Source organism: Stigmatopora nigra, chromosome 1 (assembly GCF_051989575.1).
Source record: "Stigmatopora nigra isolate UIUO_SnigA chromosome 1, RoL_Snig_1.1, whole genome shotgun sequence".
Taxonomy (NCBI): domain Eukaryota; kingdom Metazoa; phylum Chordata; class Actinopteri; order Syngnathiformes; family Syngnathidae; genus Stigmatopora; species Stigmatopora nigra.
Window position 1 is genome coordinate 24,223,859 of NC_135508.1, and position 16,665 is coordinate 24,240,523.

The following is a 16,665-nucleotide window of genomic DNA, read 5'->3' on the forward strand; positions in this document are numbered from 1 at the left end:
TTGCAGTTTAATCAGAGCAGACATTCTACATAAAATTTGGCCCACAACAAGAGATTCAACATATCCAGGTCCACTGTCAATTTGCCATAACTATGAAAGACAATCAAAGCATTGTTTGAAACAGATCATAGAGGTTGCTCAATGTTTGATGGCTATCTTGAGGAGTTGTTCATCTTCATATTGTGCAAAATATACGCAGAATATACTGGCTCTGTAACTGTAGCATAGACCATTTTTGTAGCAATTACCTAAACTGTTTCTGTCAACATCGAAATGTTTGAAAAAAGAAGAAGAGGCTAATGCATTTGGAATGCACCTACCACAACTTTTCACTCAAGAATCCTTCAGATTTGAAAAAAGACAGACAGAAAACCAAAATTATAAAAGGACAAACACTGGTGTGCGGTACTTAGGAATTAAGACTGTATACTCAGGACCCAAATTGAAATTATGACATATAATCTAATAGTCTGTGGAGGATGGAGCACTGGCCAGCATATCCATAGATGTCATAATACACAAAAAATCTATTTGCAAGTGTAACCTAACCCCTAACCCTAAAACAAAACAAGAAGTGAGAAAAACTGTCAGAACTAGCGAAGACGAAGGAACTGAGTCTTTTGGGAATTAAGTCTGGCCCTAGCAGTGATTAGTAGAGACAGCAAAGAAGCATGTCAAGTCAAATAAGTAGAAGATATGTCTGCCCCCCTCTAGACCAACAGGGGGCAGAAAACCCAATCAGACCTAACTCTTCTCGCTCCCTGCCTGAGGTCATGGGTCATAGCCAGTATAAAAGCTCAGTAGTCCAGCCTTGAAAGACAGGACAAGACAGGCAACCAAGGAACCAAAGATACCTTTCAGTTCCCGATCATATGCAACTGATAGGATCAACTTTAACGACCAATTAGATTTCTGCGCATTGATGCTCAGTTTGTTTCTCACAAACATGAGTTGCATTCTTTTCACTTTCATTTAACTCGAATGTTGTCACATGCTTCCCTCTTTCCCCCTTTCTATCACCACAAACTTCAATAAAAAGGACAGAATAATTCGAGTTGTTCTTGCTGTGAGAAGATCGGGGCCTTTTTTCAAGTTGGGGCAAAACATTGAGGAAAGTACAAAATAACTTGACGGTAGGATTTGGAAGAAGAAATTCTCTCTCGTCAAGAGAAAATCCATTTGTTGCAATTAAAAGAGACATAATAAGAATGAAAAGCAGGCTTTTAATACCCTCTTTTTAAATGCAAAAACACATTTTGCCAGTGTAAAAAGTTATGCATAATTCAAATAATCAAATAAACAAGAATTTGGCTTTTTGCTTTGTCTTATAGTGGTCATATTCATATTGTGAGATGTTGTGGCTCAGTAGTAGAGTTGTGGTTCCCCAAAGCGGAAGTTGTGGGTTTTATTTCCCACCCTGGTGATTTTGCCCTTGTATTCGTGAGCAAGATACCGAACCCTATGTTGCTCCTGAGGCTGTATCATTAGTAGGTAAATGAGTATATAGCTGGATATGCGAAAAAAACGGAGTACCTGCAGAAAACCCACGGGAGCACATGCAAGCTCCACACAGTGAGGACCGACTTGGGATCGAACCCAAGACCCCGTGAAGCTGGCCCGCCTAACTACACAGCCGGTGGGTCTGACCGTTTACTATTTATAAATGCAAAAAGAAACTCTCAGGAAAATCCTTTGGGTAATTCGTAAAATACATTATATGACCAGTATTTGTTGTATTCTCCAAAATGCATTCATTTATTCATCATCTGTACCGCATATCCTCGCAGAGGTCTACTCCCCAAATTTTGAATCAAATTCCATCTGTATAGCTCAGTAAAACACCCAGCAGTCAAAATTAATGGACCAAATTAATGGATAAAATAGCTCTACAGTCTGACCTCTACTTATGAATGTTTCTAGGTATGAAATGTTCTGGTTATGAAAGCTTATTATATGGAAAGGAGTGCCTAGAGATATGAAACAGATTCAAGTTACGAAATCCCCCAAAAAGTAAATGCATTTCCTTATCCGATTTTTTTTTTAAATTGTTGCAGATGCATTGATTCTCACTTTAGAACGTCACTACACTCTCCCGGGCTCTCATTGGCTGTCTTGCAACAACCAATATCTATGTTTCAAGATTCTCTCTCATGTACTTTTGACCGCCGTTCACTATTACGGAGTTCTGATGGTGTCTTTTTTGTTGTTGAGTTTTTTGTAAGTGTGGGTAAAGCAGCTCCTTCTGTTTTTATCATCATGCCTCCCAAGAAAATTACCAATGTGAATGAAAAAAGGTGGTCAGTGAGAAGGGCTATGACGAGTTGGTTGAGGGGCATAAAAACAAACTCTCTAGAGTTAATGGAACACTACGCAATACAAGGGCACCAGAAGGAACCAGGGAGCACTACAACAACAAAACCTACCACAAAAAAAATATTAACAACTAATAAACAGGGTGAAAAATTAAATTCCAAAGAAATCCTATAACGTTCATGTTTATTGTTGATTCATGTGGTTAATGTTGTTGTTTGAATTCTGAATATTGCATTAATGAGATGAGTGTTCATTGTGTTCTCTCTCTGTTGTCTACCCCAATCTATTTCCTCTGTGTTTTAAAACGGATATATTTTGTATGCTTGTTATTCATTTTAAGACATTAATCAATCATTTTGATATAACGTTCTCTCTTTTGTGTGTTTCTCACATCATTCATACCAAATTGTGACACTTTGACCAATTTTAACCTCCTATAACATGGCGTCCACACGTGTGGACATCACATCTAAGACTACAGTGTTAAAATTTGGACTTATGGTGTGGACATAATTGTACTCAGAAACTACATCATGTAAAAATATATTTTTTGTTTTTACACTCAGGTCCCAATTAGCCTAAATATCAAAGAGAAAATAAAAATACATGCCTTGCAAGAGTAGGTGGTTAAAGGGTTTAGTTGGTAGTTGTGTGAAGACCGTGGAACAAATTAGAAAATATACATATAAAGTACTGTTCTACTTAAGGAATTTTCAAATTACAAAAATTATTCTGAAACCAATTAATTTAATAAGTAGAGGTACGACTGTTTATTGAGGTCAGTGTGGATGTGATTAATATGGACGGTTCTCTGTAGCTCATTGTTGATGGTGGTCACATTGCTCACAGTTAAATGAGACGAGAAAAGATGAAAGTGAGATTGCTGCTTTAGTGCAAATAAAGTTCACTCAAAGAGAGACTTGTCAGCATTTTGCAAAAAATCAACCTCTAAAAATTAAGGCTTAGCTCTCACGTATTCTAATTCCGCTAACCTTCTTCAGACAACCCTCAGGTGTCGACTCAAGGTAGGAGAGGGGCTATATTTGATTTTGTTCTTATCTGTAAAATTAACCACTTCAGAATAGCTCAAAACAACCCCTCAAAGACAACTACCCAGCCATACATCTTGTCATATTTTAGGAAACATAATAAATAATGGTATATACTGTAGGTATTTTGTTTATACTAAATGTTAAATGTTGTAAAGGCCATTCACTATCAACAAAGTTATTTGGGTTTATTTTCTTTTTCCACAGTGTCTGACAAGCAACAGAAATTGTCCTTGATGTAAAGGAAAAGAAACATTTTCATAACATTTTCATGAGCTTGCCCGAGGAGGCAAAGAAAATTGAATTGGTTTCCCCAACTCCTGGCGGAAACACAGTGTGTGTTTCCAATCTGATCAACATCTCCCAATCAAACCTTTAAATAGTTTCTATTTTTCATTTTAAAAGGGATCAGGGCATAAACCAGAAGAAATACTCCCTCCAAAAAACACACGTAATTATAAAATATCAAATGGAGTATAAAGAACATATTTTCTTAGTAGCAAAAAAAGGTATAACATTTAAAATAAAAGTGACCCATTAGATCTGGGGAACAGCACTAACTATAAGTGGCATTTTTATTTGTGGCTTTGTGAAGGCAGGTGCAAAGTGCCATTATTAATATTTTTTAAACCAATCCAATGAAACATAGTCCAAACTCTAACATATATTTCTTTTCTCAAGGGCCTCAGCCGGGCACAGACCAAAGTGACGACGTGGGTTCCCCTTCACATGTGCTCACCACCTGTTAGAGGGGCCAAAGAGATCGTGTGCGTAGACTGTTGGGCGGAAGACAAAGGAGGGGACTGATCCCCAGCCGCAGAAATTGTTTTTTGGGATGTGGAATGTCACTGCTCTGGTTGGGAAAGAACCTGAGCTAGAGCGCGAGTTTAAGGAATTCCGGTTCGATGTAGTCAGGCTCACTTCTACGCACAGCTTGGGTTCTAGTACCAATCCTCTCGAGGCGCTTGGACAGTCTTCCACTCTGGAGTCTCTCACAGTGAGAGGCGCCAAGCAGGTGTGGGCACACTTATTGCCCCCCGGCTCGGTGCCTGTATGTTTGTATTTACCCCGGTAGACGAGAGGATAGCATCCCTCCATCTTTGGGTGGGTGGATGAGACCTGACTTTTGTTTTTGCATATGCATCAAACAGCAGTTCACAGTACCCACCCGTTTTGGAGTCCTTGGAAGGGGTACTGGAGAGTGCTCCTTCAGGTGCAGCGGCTCTTTGCTCTCCAGTTTACTGTTTTGTTTTCTCAATCTTTTTGTTAATTACTAACATCTGCCAGGCAAACTTTTTCTACAGTCGCCGGGATTTAATTACTCTCGGGAGGAGATGCGATATATCCATCACAACAGATCCCAGGCAAGACTAGCTGCTAAGCTAAGGAAACAACCACACAGAGCACCGCTTCCAAGAATCTTCTTGACTAACGCCAGAACCATCACCCACAAAATGGACGATTCGGAACTTCAGCTTGCCACCAACAGCTTCGTCAGCAACTGCAAAATCCCGTTAGCTAGCCGTACGCTACAACAAAATGATCCATTGAAATAATCAGGGAAAAGCAAGGGGAGGGAGAACTTTTCATGTACATACACACTGACTAGTGCTGCAACAGTAGGATCATTAACACTCATTGCTCCCCTGATTTAGAGCTCTTGACAGGACGGTGCAGGCCCTTCTATCTACCTAGAGAAATAACGATTGTCATTGTAATGGCTATTAACATCCCACCGGATGTTAACGTTAGCATGGAACTTAGCCTCCTGCTAGCGACTGTAAACAAACAGCAGCTTGACCATTTCGATTGAGTCTTTATTGTGACTTCATCAATGCTTGTTTAAAGACTGTTTTGCCTAAGTTCATCCAGTACGTGAGGAGATACAACTCTAGACCATGCTTATTATAACATGCTTTTAGAGCCACAGCCCGACCTCACCTTGCTGGATCCGACCATTTCTGCCTGTCCCTCATCCCCTCATACACCACACTGCGGAGGCTAACCAGGCCACAAATAAAAATAATGAAAATATGGCCATAGGATGCCCTTTCTCATCTGCAGGACTGTTTTCCCCACACCATTTGGGAACTTTTTGAACACCAAAACCTTCAGGACTACACGGACAAAGTACTCTCCTACATCAAAAACTGCACTGACAATGTCACCGTTAAAAAATGGATACAGGTTTTGTCTAACCAAACCCCTGGATGACCAGTGACACAAAGGCACTTATCAAATGCCGTAACACCGCCTTTTTAACTGTGCTGAAAGTCGAGCCTGTCCAGTCGTGTTTCTGGCATACATTTTTATTCGATTTAGTGCTGAAAATGTTCCTTCCTGGGTGTGACAGGCTTGCCACCACTGTTAGTATGACAAAAACAGGTTGGATAAGTTGGTGAACTGAGAGATCTCTCTCTATCTCCTCTCTCTCTTCGTCTCTAGCTCTCTCTCTCTCTCTCTCTCTCTCTCTCTCTCTCTCTCGCTCATGTACTAACACAAACTTATACTCTTGCAGATAGGCTAATATGAGTGCTTAGGAAAGAATACATATATCATTTTTCAACGATGTTGTGCTAATTGTTGTACAATCTAGGAAAGAACTCTTGCAGATAGGCTAATATGAGTGCCTAGGAAATAATACACATAATTTTTCATCGATGTTGTGCTAATTGTTGTACAATCTAGGAAAAAAAACCCTGGAGCCCTATTTGAGAACATGCCACACATGGTGTTAAGCCTGTGTAAGCCAAGGCCAAGTGTGACTTGAAGAGCATTTGAGCAGCTGTGCACCAGTGTTCTACCAAAGTGAATTCCTTTTTTTGCGGGTACAGGGGAAATGATTTTGCAGCGTCAGCAAGTTGCTCTGAGGGGCCCTGTTAATGAGAATTTCCTCCACAGCCTTTTTGGACCATGAGAGAAACCAGAGGCTGTGATCATATGTTTATCCTGGAAGATGGGATTGAGGGAGACATGCTGAGAAAGAGCACAACGACTGCACAATTACACCACACCATCTGCTGCAAACAAACACACACACACACACACACATATATATATATATATATATATATATATATATATATATATATATATATATATATATATATATATATATATATATATATATATATATATATATATATATATATATATATATATATATATATATATATATATATATATATATATATATATATCTATATATATCTATATATATCTATATATATATATATATATATATATATCTATCTATCTATATATATATATATATATATATATATATATATATATATATATATATATATATATATATATATATATATATATATATATAGTAACTTTAAGTATTTTATAATTAACTATTTTTACTGAGAAAAACGGAGTACCCTGGTAACCCACACAAGCTCGGGGAGTACATGCAATCTACACATAGTAAGGACCACCCTAGAATCAAACCCACAACGTCAGAACTGTGAGGCCGACAGGCTAACAACTCACCCACCTGGCTTTGGATTAAAAACACCAACATTTTTAATACTGAGCCTCCACAGCAACTCTGCAATTGAAGAAAAATGCGAATGGACAAGATCTTAATGTAGCAACACCTGAGGTAAAAGTACTATTAAAATGTAAGAAAGAGTTCTAATTTTAACTCATTATTTTGACGAACCGAAGCCTAGTAAGAGGTTTTTACAAATACAAATGCATGTGGAAATTTGCAGACTAGCATTACTATGATTCATCTTCACAATACCGCAAAAGCTTCTAGTAATCTTGTTATCTAATCCTTGCACGCTTCCGGCAAACAAGCATGGATAGAGTGAAGGTGTGGTACGTAATATCCTGGGGATGAACTGGTTGATTGTGCAAACATGGGTGCAACATGGAAAGTGATTGCATGGTCATCATATATACAGCATGCATGTGCTACTCCATGTAACTAATATTCATACAAATTCTGTCAAAATGAAGTTATTTGAAAATGGAATGGTTTGCAGTAATCTATATTCGCAAACAACTAGTGTTGCACCGATACTGGCATCCATACTGATAGCAATTTTTGGATGGACGAATGACGGGCAGGCAGATTAACTTGACCGTCTCAGCTAATGCTTTGCACCCCATTGCAGAATCAATATCAAACCATGTCCATCATTTTCTGTCATACCTTTGACAGAATCATACCCTCTCACTCCAAGCATTCTCTGCTTGCATGGTTTATTCTATTCTTGGACTTTGCATGTCAAACGCAGAGGAAAAAAGAACATTTTAAAAATACTAAGACAGACACCTTGCTAGGACATGGGCAGAAGAGATCACCTCATTAGCATTGGAAGAAGCTCTGGTTTGTGACAAGTGACTCGACTGCACTTCTCACAAAAAATAATGAGCAAATATAACCTCTAACAGCTAAATATAGGTAACCACATTCACAGGAAAGTAAGGAGCTGCAGTTATACACCATGAAGTAATATTTGAACCTTTCCAAAGTTTGTTTGCAAAGTGGGATTGTATAATGTGAACAGTTGAGCTTAAAAAGAGGAAATGATAGTTGAACAGTGTTTGATGAGAGCTTTTTTACCCTCTAGCTATGGTGCATTAGGCACTGATGAGCCACAGTCGGCTACCACACTGTTAATACACAACTCATTAAAACTGCACGATGAGTTACGATTTCCATTAAAGAGAAAATGACTCAGACTTAACAGCTAGATACGAAAGGGTGGTGACTAGGTGGCCTTTCATCTTTTTGTTTCTTCCAAATACAAAGGGGAATGGTGACAAACGCATGCCCTATGCCCTTTTTTTCATTTCATTTTCTGAACTACATTATCATCACTACCTCTCTTCTCTCTCTCTCTCTCTCTCTCTCTCTCTCTCTCTCTCTCTCTCTCTCTCTCTCTCTATATATATATATATATATATATATATATATATATGTATATATATATATATATATATATATATATATATATATATATATATATATATATATACATATATATATATATATATATATATATATATATATATATATATATATATATATATATATATATATATATATATATATATATATATATATATATATATATATATATATATATATATATATATATATATATATATATATATATATATATATATATATATATATATATATATATATATATATATATATATATATATATATATATATATATATATATATATATATATATATATATATATATGAATGATAGACAGGATTTTTCTTTCAGTTTTGAAAGAAAAGTAATGAAAAAGGCCAAGCAAGCATTTAATAAAAACAAATCTCTAACGTCTAAACGTACAGAAGCTTATTGCATTCACCTTAAAGCTACCGTATGTAAGAGACTTCAACTGTCTCTCACCATTACGGAAAAACAACTGTAGACGGTAACAGTGACCAATTATTTCAACTCAAAAAATAAAAAATCAATCAATGAACCTCTCATGACATGAAGGTTTGAGAGACATTGTTTTTATATATGAACACCACAGTCTTCAACTGCAAGAGACAATAAATACATCTTGAAATAATTTTGCATCTTTGTAGCGATACAGTTTTGACTACATCAAGTCATCAAATGAATGACCAATATGAATTATCACTTCAAGTTAAGAGGAGACAAATAATTCAAACATGAATATAAAGTCCACTGCATGGGTTAGATTGAACCTCGTTTATTTTTGGTCTTGCTGGAGTGTGGATTTGTGGTTGCTAACGGCCATGCTGTGCGGAGGCAGATGCTTTGTTATGACCAAACGAGCAAGGACAACACTTAATAGTACATCCTCAAACCTGAAACGCAGAGGAGGAAAAGGGGCAGCAAAGAAACCTCAATATCGCGGAAGAACAGTTAATTAAACAACAACAGAACACAATAACCAAGTGCCATTCTGTGATTGATTCCCGCTTATGTCTGACAATGATGTAAAACGAAATAAAGTGTGAGCTGGAATGAGTCTAAAAATTCTAAATTTGATCAAGTTGATCGCAAACACTTACACAGCATATTACGAGAAGAAAATTATGTTGCTGCTGCTTCATTTGACTGCTCATTAGGGAGCTGTCTTATAATAACACCGTAGATAACTATTTGTGTCACTCAAACTCACCTATAAAGTTGAAGGCGTGGGGTCAATAAGGACCATCATTATTTCCATAACATTTTTTTTATGAATAGCTTGAATATGGTATGACCCTATTTTAGAGTCAGACAGCCTCGGGTTGTATTTCACACGCATGACTTCCTCTGCTCTGCGTTTTACTGTACATTTGCATCGTCTTGAAGCAGTAAATTGCAGCAATTTCTTTTGGTGACCCTTACCAGAAAACTTTTGATGTCTCATCATTTTTCTCTAATCTTGTAATTCTGCAACTCTACTAGTTTAAATTCTATGTTTTCCCATTTAAACTAAAAAATCCAATTTTACTGGTGGATGCCTCAAAACAATTGATTAATGAACAATTGAACTGACAAGGGTAGAAAAACATCCAATTTAGAATTAGTGATGATAAAGGTTTGATAAGCATTTGTCTGTGTTAAAAATGTAATCTAATGCCAGAGTAACCTTTGTTTTAGTGCTGTGTAACGTTGTGCCTTAAAGTCATTTTGTAAAAACAACAATAGCACAGCCATGAATTTCTTAATTGTAATGTGACTATTGACTAAGTGATATGTTAGCCTACTGTGTCTTTCCCCCACTGTGTCGATTACGCTAACTTATCCTGACAGCACATCCCTCCTTTCTGGGTTTCACATCGAAGATCGGATGTGTTAAGTGAATCAGACAAAGAGAAGTCGTAGAAAAATTTGCTTTCATAAGTGCACAAAGAAATTCATAACAGCACTATTGGTTCAGACAGATAGAATTATGACTCACAATTATAATACTAACAAAATGATATTTTATTTTGTAGTTGTTGAGAACAAGACATTACTATTAACTTAGTGTTACTTTTACTGTGGAAAGGGAATTCGGAGTATTTTCAGAAAATGTTTCCTGCTTTGGTTGGTCATTCCAAATCTCTTTCTGGTCTTTATTGCAGTTTTACAAAGATACAATTTGATTTTGCCTGAAGACTGCTGCTCTCCAACCCTGCAAACCTTTCGAGGATGCACGGTATGGAACATGAATGAACATCCAACAAACATACACCACATTTACTATTGTGACGTTCTACGATTTCAGGATTACGCCCAGTGTGTTATAAGACTGACAGGGCGCCATGATTTTCTTGCTACCCTAAGCTCAAAACAGTGTGACAAAAGAACTAGTAAAAAGATTACAGATTTAACCTCATCTCCTGATGTGGCGTAAAATGTAAAACAAAATTGACACAGTTCTCTGCCAAGTGCAGGGACAATTCTATTTAGTTTGGTCTGAGATATTTAAATGTTCTGATCTGGCCTTTTGTGTCTCAATCAATCCACTGCCCGCTCGTGTCACCCACCTGTTCATCATTGTTTCGTGCCCTTTGTTCCATTTGCCATGTTTGCACTATTTTTTTTTTAAATTCAATGTTTTTTCTACTTTATGAAGTGACCAGGATTGAATTGTTTAATCATTCTATAGAGTTAAAGAAAATTGAAAACAATTCAAATAATTTATTACAATCGTAAAGTTGTTTGTTAAATATTATTAACATATTTATTTACCCAAACTTGGAGGGCTGCCAGTCGGCCTCACTACCAATAGGCTTTGAAAGTTTTCTTTTGGAAACACACTTTGCCCAACATCATAATTTAGTTCATGATCCAGTTTATTGCATAATATTTTGATGTCTTTGTTGTTTTTGTGTGTTTGCTGAAACACAATTGATGATGTTGGATGAAAATTCTGCTCCATAAATGAACATCTTTTAACGTGTCGCCTTCAGTTGCACTGAATCTTGATCACTCAATGCCAGCCATCGCAGTTAACATGGATTTGACACCTCCATGTTAACGGCAGTGAATGAGGCAATGTCATTACAAACGTTGACTAAGGGCACAAAACCTATAATTACTGTATGTACTATGCACATTTTCTCTTGATAAAATAGGTGGTGGCCCGGCAGGCAAGTGTTTAGCGTGTCGGCCTCACAATTCTGGGGTTGAGGGTCAAGCCCAGGTCTGTCTCCACTGTGTGGAGTTTGCCTGTTCTCCCTGAGCTTGTATGGGTTTTCTCCGGGTACTCTGGTTTCTTCCCACATCACAAAAAACATGCAGGTAGGCTGGTTGAACACTGTAAATTGCCTTTAGCTGTGAGTGTGAGCGTGAATAGTTGTCCATTTTCGTGTGGCCTGCGATTGGCTGACGACCGATTCAGGTTGTCCTCTGATTGGTGCCCAAAGTTAGCTGGGATAGTCTCCAGCATCCCCATGATCCTTGTGAGGATAGGGTGAACGTCCGATGGGTTGATCGCAATAAGTAGCGTGCCGGCAAGAAATAAAACCAGTCACTCAAGTGTTTGAAAATTGAAGTTAGTGCACAGAGAAGACGCACCGACCGATTGGGCGCATCAACCATTTTAGAGAAACTTTTAGACTTTTAAGTGTGCCTCATAGGTGTGAAAATATGGTATTTTGAATCAATTCAATTTTTTGGTACTATAACCATATTACTGTACTTGTTGTTTTTGATGAGATTGCATGTGAATGTTGGATTGGATCATTTTATTCATCCCGCATTCGGGAAATTTCATTGTGACAGTAGCTAGAAGGGGTGGGTGATACATATACAGAAAAAAACATATTTACAAGTTAGACAGTACAGTCGCAAAGGCCGTCTTATCATAATATCATTGAAGTAGACACACTTTTTTTTTGTTTGAAAGAGATAACGCAACCATCTGTTCTTTATCTTCAAAGATAGGTAAGCAGATGGACGTTAAATGACACAGTCTGCTCACCTTCAATTATATGATGTGACTAGAGATTAAATGAAGAGATTCATCCCTGAATTGTCCTTGCGCTGTATCTCAGGGGCCAAAAGAATCATGGGCAACACTAGAACAATTAAGTCTATTTCCAGATACTATCAGAGCTTCACAGTAAACACAAGTAGATTAGGAAAGCGCTCCAGGAAGTGAAATGGATCACAGTCTAGGTCTGGTAAAGATAGTCACAGCCTCACAGAAAAAAAGCACTGCAGCATCTGCATTCATCACTTGAGTGCATATTTGGTAGCTTCTGTTTTGCTGAATTGCTATAAACCAAAATGTAAAGTTTTCATCACCAGCCAACAAGATCTTCACAGTGTTAATAACATGATATGGATTAGAAATGAGATAAGAGGTAACTGAATCTGCTCATGTCAGTACAGAAGTGGCCATCTAGTGCATCAACACTTTGACAGTACATCCTGTCAGATTAACATATTGACATGCTCAACTCATCACTGAAACTACAAATGTTCACTGTAATTCTGTAATTCTTCTGAAAGATTGATGGAAGATGATCTAGCTTGCAAACTAGAAATAAGTAGGTCATCCTCACTTGCCTTGACTTCGATTGCCCTCAGTCCTAAAATTAAGTAACTTTTCTATTTTTTCCATTACTCCTACATCAAAGTATCAGTCCTATGCTGAAATGAAACAGCACTTTTAGCAACCAAACAGCTCAAAGGCAAGCAGATGTCTTAAGTAGAGCTCTGTAAACCAATGTCTTCTAACAGTAAATTATCTTTCAAGAGACTATTGATCTTCTCTCTCTGTCTAAAAGGTCTAAAGAATATCACAAAAGCAGCATGTGCTGAATTATATCTACAAAAGGCTTCCACTCTGCTCTTTTTACTCTTTTTCTACCAATATCACTGGTAAATGCATTGGCTGAAAAATGTAAAAATGTAGAATGGAGGATTAAATTTAATTAAAAGATACTACAAACCTATTTTGGCGAGCAACCAATTCAGGATAGAGCACAACTACTGCCAAATGTTAACTGGGATAGCCTTCAGGACCTCAGTGACTTTTGTCAAGAAAATAAGTCAAATAATTAATTGTTGCAAACCTATTAGAAAATGAAATACCACTGTTTTTGTCATGATATCTCGTTTTAGAACATCCCAGGAGGATGCAAACAATATTAAACAGTTTCCAATATATATTTTGAGTTCAATCATGGAAGGACTTTTAACTACTACAAATTATACTCCATTTTAGCTTTACTTAAACTTAATGTTTTATTTTTTTTAAACTTTGGCCTATGTATCTGAATTTAATCTAGCAAATGTTTCAAAGCATCACACAACAGAGTAGTGTTGGTGTCCAGTTTATATCAAAACAATCAAATTAACAGGTCTGTTATAAAACATTAATAGTCTCTCATAAAGGTATTTGTCACAGGCTATCGAACTCAGTGATCTAACAAACGGTGATTGTTCCCTGATCTTTTATGATTGAAACATTTACAACTGCTTTCAGCCAGTTCATTAAATTTCACATCTAAGCAAAAAAAAAACAGCCCATTACATTGTTAAAAGAATACCACTGGCTGGCAAAGTCTATAAAAAATACTTTGTGTGCATATAGTTTTATGAATAGCTACTTTAAATTTCAACCTCAAAAAACACAGCTGCTCTACATTTCACAGAAATGTGCTCTGAATGTTTTTTTAGATGTCTTGTTCACTGAGAAATGAACAATAGAGAACATCTCTATGGTAGAGATAAAAGCATCAACTGAACCATGACATCCCCAATGTGCACATCTTGCGCTCGTCCCAGACACGACATTATGAATGGGCTAATGTTCCAGTGCCGGTGTAAATAGGTGAATGTTCCAGCGCCGGTGTAAAGAGGTGCTTGGTGTGCCGTATAATGGTGCCATGTAGGACCGCACAGGGAGCTTGATGCACTTGTAGACCCATGAAATGCCATCCTGTATTAAAGATGACATGTTCTCCTAGTGCACAACACCAAAGGCCTTCTCCCCTGCACTGTTGCTTTTAAATGCACCACTGGGAGAGTGTGCTGTAACACATTAAACACAGTGGCTCATACACTTCGATTTTGCCATATAAAGCCCACTTACATGGATGGGGATATTTAATGCGTATGCATGTTCAGGCATGAGTGCTGATTGAAGTGTCTCTTGAGTGATCCTTTTCCTTTTCTGTACAGTAATCCGTGTCAGAGATGCATTCATTCATTTTCCGAATCGCTTGTCCTCACAAGGGTACCAATGGGGTGCTGAGCTGATCTCAGCTAACTATGGGTACCAGGCGGAGGACACCCTAGATCGATGGCCACTAGCCAGCCAAACGCAGGGAACAAGGAGGCAAACAGCCATTCACGTTACAAATATAGAAACATTTAAGTGGCAACCATAGCCATTCCCAAAGAGTCTTAGTGACAACTTCTACCCTCTCAGATGGTCTCTAGCCCCCTCCCCTCGCTCTGTCAAGCTTTTTGCCTCTCTCCTTCTCTTCTCTATCAAGCTTTCTGCCCCTCTCCCTCTCTTCTCTCTGTCAAGCTCTCTGTCTCTCTCCCTCTCTTCTCTCTGCATCTCTCCTTTTCTGCTGTTGGTAGCTCTTTCCCTCTACCATTTGTATAGTTATGTTATTGCCATCATTGTTACTAACTGAGAGAAGAAAAAGGCAACCACAAAATTCCTGGCACCCCACCCCACCAACAAACACACATTCGATCTGCTATATTGGTCTACCCGAATAAGAATTAATAATCTTGAGCAGATTAATGTTTTTCAAAGCCATGATGAGTGCTGTTTATCTGGTCTAGGTTATAATCTTTCAAAAGAATCAAACAATTATTGAAACCAGGTATTCAGTATAAACATGAAACATTTTATTGGAATGATATTTGCGTGCAATCCCTCAGAGTTGCAATAAAGGGATACAAATTAATTATGTCTGAATGCCAAAACTGACAATCAGTTTGAATCACCTAAGCCAAATTGGAGTACGTTAATTTCAGTGTCACACTGTAAAGAGACTACTGTGTCGGGGATTCAGATCGACATTAAATGACACCAAAGTGAATTATAAAAACTGATTTGTGTCCCTTCACACATGTCAACGCTGTTCAGATGGGCTATTTTATGAAAAAAAAAGGTCTGAAATTCCATGCCTACCCCTGCGAGAGATTTTAAAATTCATGAAACAGGAAGGGCGCCCGGTGAGTAGCGTGATTAGCATTACGTCTGCTTGTGCCCTGCAATTGGGTGACCACCGATATAGGGTGTCCCACGCCTCTGGCCTGATGTCGGCTGGGATAGGCTCCAGCACCTTTTACGACCCAAGTGAGAAGTAATCGGTTCAGAAAATGAATGGATGAATGAAACAGGAAGTACGTGTAGCGTTTCAACTGATTTGTTAGCCTCTGCTTCATTCCTCAGATTACTGCCCTCTTAAGGCTGTGTAATGATTAGTGTTAATGTTTTAAGAGTTCTAATTTTTGAACCGCTTTATCCTCATTAGGGCCTGCTGACTCTGGAACAGGGGCGGGGGACAACACCCTGTATCGGTGGTCAGCCGATCGCAGGGCTAAAGGAGACGGACAACCATGCACACTCATACCCAAACCTAGGGGCAATTTTTGTGTCCAATCAGCCTACAATGCATCTTTTTTGGATGTGGGAGGAAACCCGAGTACTCAGAGAAAACCCACGCAGGCCCAGGGAGAATATGCAAATTCAAGACAGGTGGACCGACCTGGATTTGAACCCAGGACCCAAGAGCTGTGAGGCCAACGCGCGGACCACTGATCCGCCGGGCCGCCCATTCATAGATATTAATCATTACATTTCATTATTACTAAATCATTTATATGTAGTAGACATGCACCTGCTTATGGCAGGTGTGATACTGTGCCCATAGCGAGCAATGATGATGTTGCTCACACTCAGTACTCAGTGTGCTTAGGGAGGTTGTCTTTCTGCCCAGACAAACACAAAATTTGAGGGAACATTGCTCATGACCAATTTTCTCTCAGCAGCAGGTGATAGCTTGCATTTTCTTCCTGATCGTGGCAGTCACGAAATGTCCGGTCACGTTAAGCTGGTGTATGTTTTGCCATGCCTGGCTGCATCTTTAAAAACTTTGTGTGTGTCAAATACAGAAATGGCACTCGATACTGACACTGTGGCTTTAACTGTGATGCGCCATTGAGTCATGAAAATACGGTATATATATCCTAATGAGCCTTTCATTTTTTTGTGGCTCCAAACATTTGTTATTTGACCTGCTATCCCCTACTGTTCAATTGTGCCAGATAGCAATTGAAAATACACATCACATTTTAAGACAATGCCCAGCACTTGCACAGTCATTTTA

At 38.1% G+C, this 16,665-nt stretch overlaps 1 protein-coding gene across 1 annotated transcript in view; it reads right to left on the reverse strand.

Moving 5' to 3' along the window:
• Positions 1-16,665, reverse strand: part of LOC144206056 (cadherin-4-like) — a 206,816-nt gene that overhangs the window by 70,892 nt on the left and 119,259 nt on the right. The gene's annotated exons all lie outside the window — the stretch shown is intronic.